Source organism: Mastomys coucha, unplaced genomic scaffold (genome assembly GCF_008632895.1).
Source record: "Mastomys coucha isolate ucsf_1 unplaced genomic scaffold, UCSF_Mcou_1 pScaffold20, whole genome shotgun sequence".
Classification (NCBI taxonomy): Eukaryota; Metazoa; Chordata; class Mammalia; order Rodentia; family Muridae; genus Mastomys; species Mastomys coucha.
Genome location: NW_022196903.1, coordinates 43,308,108 through 43,320,614, shown reverse-complemented (window position 1 = coordinate 43,320,614; position 12,507 = coordinate 43,308,108).

The window sequence follows — 12,507 nt, the reverse complement described above, 5'->3', positions numbered from 1 at the left end:
AAGAAAGAAAGAAAGAAAGAAAGAAAGAAAGAAAGAAAAAAGAAAAGAAAGAAAGAAAGAGAGAGAGAGAAAAAGAAAAGAAAAGAAAAACATTCTAAATCAGCCACTGCCCTTCCAAAGGTTCACATCTTAGATGGAAATGCTCATGATGGTCTCTGTGGAGAAGATCAGAGTGCTTCAGCTATAATGTTCTAAAAATAGCTGTAGCTGCATGAAGACAGGCATACTGCATGGGAAAGGGAAGGCCATGAGAGGCCTCCAACCTTGGGTGGAGATCGGATGTCAGCTCTGCTACAGGAGGCGCTTTTCTGTTGCAACCCAGTTCCTGGAGTCTATTTTGCTAAAAGAAACAGAATACAGTTGGTAGGAAGGAAGCCAGCAGGTACCTCAGGTTACCTGCCGAGGAAGAGAGTATGTGTGGGTACCCCACAGCCATGAGGCTCTGCGGCCACCCCAAGCAGCTGCTCCACTCTCCAGCTGCCCCCTTTTTTCTTTCCCTTAATCAGTTTGACACTTTTAAAGGTGAATCAGGACACATTGCATCCCTGCCTGAGAGCAGTAAATGGCTTCCTTGCCCGTGTGTGTGTGTGTGTGTGTGTGTGTGTGTGTGTGTGTGTGTGTGTGTTTCAGATGGGATTCCATGTCACCTAGACTGGCCACAGATTTATTATGGAGACAGGGATGGCCTTGAACTTCTTATCCTCCTGCCTTGTCTCCTTATGAAAGAATTACAGTTTCCTATAAACTACATACAAGTTTATAGGATGCTGGGTAATGAACCCAGGATATGAATTCTCAGCAAACACTCTATCTACTGAAACCAATCCCCACCCCTTCCTTGTAATTTTTAATAGCATCCAAACCAATGCCATGGCGTGAACTGATAGAACTAGCCACTTTCAGGCACATTGAATTCCTGCTGAACTCAGCTCTGGACAGTCACACATTGCTTCCAATGGCCCTTTGCTGAGCCGTCTGCCCGGATGATGCCCTGTGGTTCCCCTTGGCTTCAGTTTTGTCTGGATTCAAACTTTGATTCACCTGTCCTGCCTTTACACCACGTTCTTCTGAACTGTTGTAATAAAATGTCACCAGGTTGCTGGCTTAACAACCCCACTTGCCCTTTCAGAAGTCCAAAAGGAAATCAAGATGTCTGTGGGCCAGCCACCATCCTCCAGGGAGAACCTGTTTCCTTGCTTTGCCCCACCTGCACCTGTATCCTCATGTCCTTGGCTCATAGACCCTTCCACCATCTGCAAAGCAAAGTGTCCAGCCTCAGTGTCACTTTGCTGCACAGGTGAGTGTGTCCAGATAACCCAGTATCACTATACCAGCAAATACAAGCAAAAACTCAGAAACAACATTTTGATACTTTCTGGGGCAAAAATGAAAAAAAACCCCCATGCTAGGCTCCCCCTTGGCTAAGGTGTTCACCCCAGAAAACGTGTAACTGAGAACTTCTCTCTATTTGAAGCCTGTTCGAGGCCTGTTTAAGTCTTTCTTAAAGCTATGGTGCCTTTCTCCAAGGTCACCTACAGTGATCACCTTACGCCAGGACAAAAGTCACCTCATGGAATTGTAATCATCAAAGCAAACTGAGCCGATCATCCAGGCTCCAGGTCGTGGGGAACGTCCTAGGTTTCCAAATGACAAGCCTATCTCCAGTCATAAAGATAGGTAGTGGGCTGTGTGCAAACTTAGCACTGGGGAAATATAGGCAGGAGGATGAGGAGTTTAAGGCCACCCTTGACCAGATAGTAAATTCCAGGCCAGCCTGGGCTACAGGAGACCTTGTCTTAAAACAAAGATACACACATTGGACCCAGGCAATAAAAGTGCAAGTGACTTTCTTCTCTAATCACAGGTGGAATTTAGAGTGAAGTGCCAGTGACAGACGGTGCTATCGGGTCCTCTTGCCTGAGGACTACTCATTCAGATATGTAGCAGTTTGTGTACTCTCCTATGTAACATATTTGAGGGTGGGTAATTTTTTTTTTAAATATCCTATTGGTTATTTGTGACTTTTGCATAACATAACCCAATCCCACTCACTTCCCTCACCTCATACCTACCCTCCACCCTTGCAACCTCCCCTAAAACAGTAAGAAACAAAACAATCTCTGTTATGGAAGTTGTAGTGTGTCATAGTGTGCCCCACAGTATAGCCTTCCCCCCCACCCCGTCCTTGTTTGTGAATGTTTGTTGCAATGATTCATTGATCTGGTACGAGGCCTCCGCCTTCTGCTACACCATCACTACTGGAACTGCACTGGGACTCCTCTTGGCTATCCTGTTGTTGGTGTGTGTCATGGAGATCTTGTTGTTTGGGATCTGTAGGACTGACCCCTTCACACACTCCAGCAGTTCGTAGATGGGCCAGATGTTGGGGTGGTCAATTCAAAGCACTGGATCTGGGCCTGAGAAGTGTCTGAGCTGGTCGCCCCACCAGCTCGCCAGCACCAAGAGTGGGTAATTTTTTATTTGGTTTTGGTTTGGACTTGGTTTTGTTTTGAGACAGGCTAGCTAGGAATGTGTAACCCTCCTACCTCATCCTCCCTACTGCTGGGTTAACAGGGTGGAACCCCATGCCCAGCTCCCAACCTAGAGATTTATAAAGAACAGCAATGGACTTCTTATAGTTCCAGAAGCTGAGAAAGTCAAAGTCAAAGGGCTCACACCTGATGAGAATCTTCATAACAGACGTGGAGAGAACAAGTGCTATATACACAATCACACACAAGAGGAGGGGCAAGTGAGGCCCACATATCCCTTATCAGGAACCCACTCTCAGGATAACTAACCCACTCATCCAATAACAGTGTCAATCTATTCTCTCAAGACCTAATCACCTTTTCAAAGCCCCAACTCTAACACTGCACATTGCAGACTAAGTTTCTGGCATGTGCTTTAGGGGGTACAGGAGGTACCTCTCTCACTGCTGTCATGGACCACCTGACACAAGCTCCTCACGAGTTTCTCTTGCATCATGGTTTGAGGGAACAGTCCATTGTCCCAGCAGGAAGCAGAGTTAGCTGTAGCAGCAGGAGCCTGAGGCCGCTGATTGCGTTGCCTCTGAGGAAACCAAGCAGAGAGAGATGATGGCTGGCGATCAGCTTGCCTTCTCCTTCTATTCAACCTAAGACTCCCCTGCCCCTCCCACCCCCGCCCCAGCCTGTGATGTCGTTCACATTCAGGGGGAGGTTTTCCTCAGTCTCCACATGTGCGCACATACATGCAGATACCTGAGGACACCAGAAGAGGGCAGGTGTGAGTTGCTCGATGTGGATACTAGTGACTCAACTCAGGTCTTCTACAAGAGCTGCAAGTGCTCTTAAGCCTGAGCCATCTCTCCAACCTCCTCATGTCATGACTCATGATTTGCATTTGCAAAGTGATTTTATTTTGTCCTGTAAGGTAAAATTCCCCAATTGAGGAAAGGTCGCCTTTGGGGTCTGTTTTTCAGCCCATCACACCATTCCCATGCCTTCTAGCCCAGAGCACAGCTTTAATGTTCTTCATAGCATTTGTGGACGTAGTCAGACATTTGCAAGCCTCTTTTCTTGCTCCCTACCACAAAACGAGCTACAAGAAGACAGATGTATGGTTTGTTGTTTCCACCAATGTAGAGCAGCATCTTGAAAGGTATCTGGCTCGAGGTACCCACCCAGTGCTTACGGACCAAGGAAGATGTCAGTGTTAGCTCCATCCCACGGCTCTGCTGACCTAATGAAACCACACAGACTTGCCCCAGCTTCTTCCTTGGCTGCCTTGGTAAGCAGGGCAGGGAAGCCTAAGAGCGAGAGAAAGTGTCAGTCAGTCTATGAGGAAAGTAATGAACAAGACAGAGTCTCCCCGGCAGACTCCGTATCAGGGCCTTACCCACTGTTTTGCTGCTTGGAGGATGATTCCAGTCAAAACAACTGGGTGCAAGGCCCTTTGGAGAGCCCTGCCTCTGAAGAGGGTCTGACATCATGACCCAAGAACACACTTGATGGAAAGCACTCTGCAATTTACTTCCACACCTCTTTGTGACATAGTCCAAGGTGTTGCCAGGAAAACATTACATCATCAGGTGCTTCTCTAGAGAGAAAGTGCTTAGCTTGGCTTAAAAAGCCTTTGTTATCCTTTCAAGACCAGGCTCTGTCTATTTTTGCATTAGCACACCTCTATTAATGCCCAGCTGGGATCCAGTAATATCTTATTCAATTTAATTTTTTTGAAAAATGGATTGAGGGGCTGAAAAGATGGCTCAGCAGTTAAGAGCAGTGACTGTTCTCCCAGACGTCCTGAGTTCAATTCCCAGCAACTACATGGTGGCTCACAACCACCCATCATGGGATCCAATGCCCTCTTGTGGTGTACTGTGGTGAAGATACTGACAGTTAACTCACATACATAAAATAAATAAATCTTGTTTTAAAAAATTGGATTCAGAAGCCAGTGTGTATTTGTCTGCCCTTGCTTTAATATCTACTAAAAGCCAGGTCTGGCTCAGAGATGCAAAGACTTTGGGATGCAGCCCGAACCTATGCATCCCAGAGTGCTTTGTTCCCTGTGGTGACAAGTGCCATGGTTTGTAGGTGTCATCTGTACTTGTTTTCTAAATAACTAAAACCTTGGGCTGCGGCTCCTGCCAGCCATGAACTGGGTTGCTGTGGGGATTCCTTGTTCCTTGGGGTGATGAGAGTTCTGGCCTGATGGGCAAAGAATTTGGCGAGTGACAAACAGAAACGGCACAAGGGAGTGTGGTATCTGAGTGTATTTGCACAAAGTGAAAATCAGGCTTATATAGTATACAGAAACAGGACGAATGTCAGGGATCACATAGGCAGGTAGTGGTCACATCAAAGTCAGTTAGATCAAACAGCCAGGTGTAAATGATTCCTTCAGAAGAGCAAGAGTGCTCTTTCCCTCTGGGCAATCTTGGCAGCCCTAAGCAAATTCTCTGAAGCAGGTAAGCACCAGGAAGTCCCATTCTAGCAGCTCCTGGGAATGGTTTGGCTTGTAACGCAAACATTAGTTCAGGAAACTGTTCAACTACTCTCTAGTTTGTAAAGTAATTCTGCCTTGTGTGGCACTGCTCTTAGAGTTCTATGTTTACAGATAGCAATAATGCCTGACCTCTGCTGCTAATTCTAGGGATACCCTGTCTGATAAGGCAGCTTCCTTGTGGGAATCAGTAGGCAATAATGCCTGACCTTTGTTGCTAATTCTGGGGACTCCCTGTCTGCTAAGGCAGCTTCCCTTGTAAAAATTCCAAGCTAATAACAGCTAGGAAATCAATTAGGATCATTGAAACACTGTGGAGGCCAGGAAACAATGTTAAATCTCAGTTTTAGCTATAACGAAATATTTCTTAGGGCACCTTTATGCCTGAATAAAGAAAGCATGCAGATCTCTCCACAGACTTTAGCAGAGACCAATCTGGAACACATCTGAGCTAGGAGATGTCAGCGACTGAATATTCAGGAGACTGACTCTGTGAAGAGTACACCTCAGGGCCGTGATCAGGATTTTTAGACCTGACGTGCAGATACAACTGAAGTAGACGAGTGCTGCGTGACACCTGCCCAAACGCCCTTTCAGTAGAACCACTTATGTGACTTGAAAGAATTGTCACCGTGGTGGTTTGAATGAAAGTCCCCCATAGGCTGTAGTATTTGGATACTTGGTCCCTGTTTTGTGGCACTGTTTAAGGAGGTTATGGGAGGTACAGCCTTGCTACAAGAAATCTGCCTCTAGCAGCAAGACGTGAGAGTTTATAGCCTTCCGGTTTACTCTCTCTGCTTTGTGTTTGCATTCTGGTTGAAGATCAGTTCCCAGCTCTGATCACCTGCTACCATGCCTCCTCCACCATTACAACCTCTCCTGGGGGACCTACCCAAGTAAGCTCTTATTTCTATGTCATGGTATCTTATCACAGCAACAGAAAGGAAACCAATATAGTCTCCTTGACACCAGTCTTTACCCTCTGTTTTGTTTCAAACCTGGGTCCATTTTCTATTAGCTTAGAAACTTCATCACCACCAGATAACCAGTCTGCCTTGACCTTCTTAGGACACCAGAAGACACAACTCAGCACCAGTCAAGAGTGCTTTTTAAATTATACATTATTTGAAACAGCAAAAATGTGATGTGTTTAACAACTATATAATGACATTCCATCATCATTGCCTCCACCTGATACCATTCTAAAATTAATTTTAATTAACATCACATATACAGTTTATGAATAGTACATTGTATCATAATATGTAGTATATCTAATGACCAAAAGTATTTTTTAAAGACTTTACTTGAAAAAAGTCCAGCCTAGTGAGCCTTCTTGGTATGCTCTGTGCCCATGAGATTCCCTGTCTCAGAAGCAAGGTAAGTAGTTTCTCCACACACACTTGTACAAGGCACATTTGTAGCCACCCCTGCATACACACATACACACTGATGAAAATAAACTACCAAAGAGCCTCTCCCAGCTGAGATCGCCTGCCCTTGTCTGCGCCGTGCTGGATGACAATTCTAACAATCACATGTGTGGGACAGAAAACCCGATACCACAAACCGACATAAGCTTGGGCCAGAGTGGAGGGAGGAGACATTCTTAGGGTCATGGCCTGTGGTGACGAAGGCTGTGGTCAGTGTGGAAGAAAACTCTACAGCCCCGTAATTTGAAAGCCTTTGGAACATCCCAACAGAAGAATAATGGACATAGTTCCTGCTTAGTAGCTCCATCTAGTGGTAGATCTTTGAGTGTATAACATGGTATCTGAATGAGGTATCTTTAATATCCAGATTTGCACCTACATTCTGAACACTTTGATTTTAAAAAGATTTCTCACTCATGAATTGAGCATTAAATGTCTACTTTATAATGATGCAAGTTCCTTTTGTTCGTTGTTAGACTTCCTTAAAAGAGTAATTACAAAGTTTATATATATATATATATATATATAATACATATGTATATATGTATATATGTATTGCATTATTATTTCATTTCCTATTAAGGCAGGACAGTGGGTCAGGAAAAGAAGTGCATGAGAGCTATGAGGAAGCATATGGAATGAGCCTGTTAGCAGAGAGAAAGGCTAAAAGCCTCAGGACGTGTGTGAGATGGAGCATGTGGAAAGCCCATACACATAAAGGCAGAGCAGACCAGCACCATGGGAGAGCTACGTAAAGGACACATTTCCTCACTTCCAGGCAACATTCTGGGGTGCCATCCTACTGAGGCATACCCTGCCTCACACCTTTGGAGGCTGAATGAAACCACTCTTGGATGTTAAGACCAATTTGAATTCAGTTGGGAAGGGTGACAGTAGATCTTAGGGTACTTCCCCAAGCTTACTGTCACAGTCCCACTATTTGTCATGAGATGGTGGCCCACGACAGGCTTTACATCTTACCCAGTGACAGAGTGCCTCGGTGATAAAAACAGGATTCCTACAAGGTTACGAGTGATCTTGCTCAGTCAGTCCAGAAAGGACTGTTAGCAGAGATATTCTATCTCCCAAGATTATCTCCCTCGCTTGAGGTAGAAAGACCTCAAGCAAGACTGCAGAACTGCACGTAGTCCCCGTGGCTGCAACAGTTTCCCAGTTCTCAAGCTCTTCATCCCACCCTACAAGGAGTTAGTCAGCTTTTCTCCTTGGCAGACTCCTCAGTGTGCAGCAGGAGAGAAGCTACCACTTGCTGTGTGTGCTAACGACAGTCTTGTCAGTCAGAGGTCAGACTCTATCTCTTTTCCGCCTTCTGTGTCTTTATGCTGCCTCAGAAATCTAACAATTAAGAAGGGCATCCAAGGTCCACTGGCAACCCTAGCCCTCCACATGGGCTGCCCTTGCTCTCATCTGCTGTGGCCCCCCAAGTGCGTGAACAGCACCCTCATCTCTCTCAGGTAGACTTTTCTTTTACTCTCTTCTCCACATTTCTCTCATTTGTTTCTGGCTTGCTCTGACGCAGTCTGACCTCCAGGTGGAAGGTCAATTCTCCATTCACTCAGACCATGAATCCAACATGGCCAAAATGTCAGGAACAGGAAACTCATGGATGCTAACTCAGAGGGGTTCTGGTTGGGTCTCGGGGGCTCCAGTAGTCCCACTCTGCCTGTCTTGAGACTCTCTGGGTCAAAGGTTCCAGGGGCTCTTCACAGTCCATGAGAACTGCTTGGTAGAGAGTTCCAGAAACTCACCACTGGCTCCTCATTCTCTCAACTCCTGGAAACAGGAAAAATAGGGATGTGTCTCTCCTACTTTCCAGGCCTCTTTAGTTTAAAACCCGAAGGATGTCTTCAGGTGGCTGGATTTGGCCCATTTTTTAAACCTGGTTCTGTACCCACCATGGACTCTAAATTGTCTGCACCAAGAGACACAGTCCTCAGCCTATCTGTAAACTAATCTAAAAGAACAACATTTGAGAAATTCAGACTAGACACATTTGTTTGGCTCTTGGTTCAAATCTGGCTTCAATACACATTGGACAATGGCTATCGCTAGCCTGGTTTAGAAAACTTCATAAAATGGAATGGGAAGTCTCTACCTCCCCACCACAACACATACACACACACACACACACACACACACACACACACACACAAACACACTATAACTCCCAGCTCATCTTATTAACCCTTTCATTCCCGAGCTTGCTCCCACTTGCAACCACATCCAGAGCCGAATGCCCGCTGTTTCTTCTGGGTCTGCAAGCCTGTTTCTCTCAACTGAGACAATTTTCCACTCTTGAGGCTCCTCTGCCTTCTATCTACTGTCTGCCTTTGTCTCTGTCTCACCAAGCCTGGATATGCTTGCTTGTATTTTTATAAGTTTCTGCTTGGTGGCCTCTAGGTTACAGATATGTATATTATTGATATGAAAAATATTTGTTAGGTTTTTCAAGTTATCTGCTTGAATGGGGACAAAATAAAAAATTGTGGATTAAAATAAAAAACAAACAAACAAACAAACAAAAGACCCCCTTTCTAAGACCTCTCAGTAAAAATTCCAGCTGTGCCTGTTTAAAATAATCACAGCTGGGATTTAAGATAGGCAGTGTCATCAAACCTTCACCCAAGCACCCAGTCACTTCTCCCAGCTGTAATTAGACCCTAATTGCATGAGACGTCAAGGTTTTCTGGGTGTACAGGCTAAAAACTAAAGACATGGGGTGGTATCCATCCATGCAGCAATGAAAAGGCTGGTAAAGTCCCCAAATGTCGCCTAATGCCTCCTCTTGAAAATTTTCTTACAGCAAATAGTAAATTTACTTGTTATTGTTAAGTTTCCTGATACTTAAATTCTTTACTCAAGGGAAAGTTATAAAAATAAAAGAGCTAGATGTAATTTTCTGAATACTACTCCCTCTTCTTGATTTTGTTTACGAAACGATGTTCCCCCATACAAGGTAATGAATATCTTTTCATCTCTTACTGAAATGTAAACTTTATTTCAAGATCTGCAAGACCATTCATTAGATGTATGGTTTTAAAAGTTGTAAAATTTCAAGCAGAGAAAGGTTAGTTTAAAACTTGTAACCAGCTGGGCAGTGGTGGCACATTTAATCCAAGCACTTGGGAGGCAGAGGCAGGCAGAATTCTGAGTATGAGGCCCACCTGGTCTACAGAGTGAGTTCCAGGCAGCCAGGGCTACACAGAGAAACCCTGTCTCAAAAAAAAAAATAAATAAAAATAAACAAACAAAAAAATTGTAACCAAAAATGGCTCAAATTTTTTAAAATTTTTTTATTAGATTTTTTTTTAATTTACACTTCAAATGTTATCACTTTTCCTCATTTCCCTTCCAAAAACCCCTATCCCATCCTTCCTCCCCCTGCTCACTAACCCACCCACTCCCACTTCCCTGCCCTGGCATTCCCCTACATTGGGGCACCGAGCCTTCACAGGACCAAGGGCCTCTCCTCCCATTGATATCCAACAAGGCCATCCTTTACTATGTATGTGTCTGGAGCCATGAGTCCCTCCATGTGTATTCTTTGGTTGGTGGTTTAGTCCCTGGGAGCTCTGGGGGTACTGCTCTGTTCATATTGTTGTTCCTCTATAGGTCTGCAAACCTCTTCAACTCCTTGGGTCCTTTCTCTAAATCCTCCATTGGGCACCCTGTGCTCAGTCCAATGAGTGAGGTAACCCAGTCTCAAAATAACACACATGGTCTGCACTCACTGATAAGTGGATATTAGCCCAGAAAATCAGAATACCTAAGATACAATTCACAGACCACATGAAGCTCAAGAAGAAGGAAGACCAAAGTGTGGATGCTTCACTCCTTAGAAGGGGGAATAAAATGCCCATGGGAGAAGATACAGAGACAAAGTATGGAGCAGAGACTGAAGGAAAGACCATCCAGAGACTGCCCCACCTGGGGATCCATCCCATATACAGTTACCAAACCCAGACACTATTATGGATGCCAAGAAGTGCTTGCTGACAGGAGCCTGATATAGCTGTCTCCTGAGAGGCTCTGCCAGTGCCTGACAAATACAGAGGTGGATGCTCTCAGCCAACCATTGGACTGAGCACAGGGTCCCCAATGGAGGCTCAAACATAACAGAGATTAAATTATGAAATCCTCATTTTATAAAAGTTAGTATTTTATTAAAAACTGATGAAGATAATTAAAACATAAAAGTTAACGATCAGTCAGTAACCTTTTATAAATAACTAAATGCTGTAATGTTCTCAGAGTTGTGTTTGTAGCCATACAAATATAATTCATTTATAGAGACAAGCTTGGAGGGAGAGACTAATTTATATTTCCAATTAGTTAGCCTTCTGAATATACTACGAAAGTTAAGCCCAAAGCAAGTTTTAGTAAACTGAAATTTATTTAATGTAAAATAACATTCAAAATCAGGAATATTTTTAAATAGATCATGAAAAACTGAATGCTGAGTGAAGTGGCTTAAATTTACAACACATTTGCATGGCAGAATGACCCCATGACCCTTTCTCATCAGAAGAAATTACATGCTAGCCTCTACAGAGAATAAGGATAATGAGGATAAGGGAGGAGTGGAGCTAAGACCTGATGGAAGTCTGTTGCTTCTGTCCATGGCTGTGTAGGCCTGGTTAACTCTGGCTGGGTAGGCCAGACCAGGAAAACCTCCTTCTTATCTAAAAAGATAATTTACTCCTCATGTCTCATATGCCAGGGGGATGGATTCTCTTGCCTGGTGGAGGACTTCAGAGTCTGTACCCACATGCAAAATGTTTCAAACAACAGAGAGACAGATACCAATTCTTTGGCCCTCAGTGTCTCCTGAAATGACATAGGAGGATGCTGAGGATGGGGGAATCTTGTTCCTACACCTAACACCAGACTGGTGTGGGGCTTGGGGTACTAATTCAGTTGGTCATGCCTCTTATCCTAGTTTTTAATTCTGCTGCTTAGCAAAAGGTAACCCCCAAGGTGTACGTTCTAACGACCTGGGTTTCCTGGTTAAAGAAGGCTGCCAGAAGCTCCATCATCAAACTCATAGCTTTGGAAAGCTATCCAGACTACCCAAGCAGTGTCTCTGGAAACTTTGCCAGACGATGCTATAAAAATGACTCAATAGGATTTGGTTCTCTTCTAATTGTTAATCAGATGCTGGCTTTAACTGACTTACTAACGCTTCAAGGTGCTCATTCCTTATATAAGAGTCTGATGTAATCAACCAATCACAGTTACCTTATCCTTCTACAGAAAGAGCCTGGCCCAGCCAGTTGTGCAATTGCACTTAACCTTATGTTAACTTTATATTTAACCTTATATTAACTTATGTTAATCTTGATATAAAATAAACAAACTTCCTTAATAACTCTGTCTCTTTTTTTGTTTGTTTTATTTTGTTTTTCGAGACAGGGTTTCTCTGTGTAGCCCAGGCTGTCCTAGAAATCACTCTGTAGACCAGGCTGGCCTCGAACTCAGAAATCCGCCTGCCTCTGCCTCCCAAGTGCTGGGATTAAAGGTGTGTGCCACCACTGCCTGGCTATAACTCTGTCTCTTAATGTTCCACAGGCTGTACAGTCATTATCCCTTGCCTCATGTTCTGGGTCTTTGTCATCTGATCAGTTCTGGTGTGGCCCCTGGGATGACCCTCCTCTGAGGCACTCTAACTGCCGCCCCTTCTACAGTACCCACTTTGTTAGTGTAAAGCCATTAAAAGAGAGAGCAGTGCCCCCATGAAGGTAATTCCAGTGACCCTTCCATCCAGCTCATGCCTCTTCCTGTTGATCTTCTTAGGACTCAGAACTGGACTAAATAAAGCCTCTTCACATCAACTGGCCTTGCCTCATCAGCTCTCAGGGAAAACCCGACATTCCAGATCAGCTTAACATCCTTGTGGATGAACTCAATTCTTTGGCTGTTGCAGCTTTCCGAGACTAGATCTTGCTAACCCTAAGTATGGGATATGTGCCTTCCTTCATGAATGGTGCTTCTCCTGCACCTAAAAATCCTAACTGTTCTGAAATGGGGCCTAAAGACACAAGAAGCAGGAAAAAAAAAAAAAAAAAAA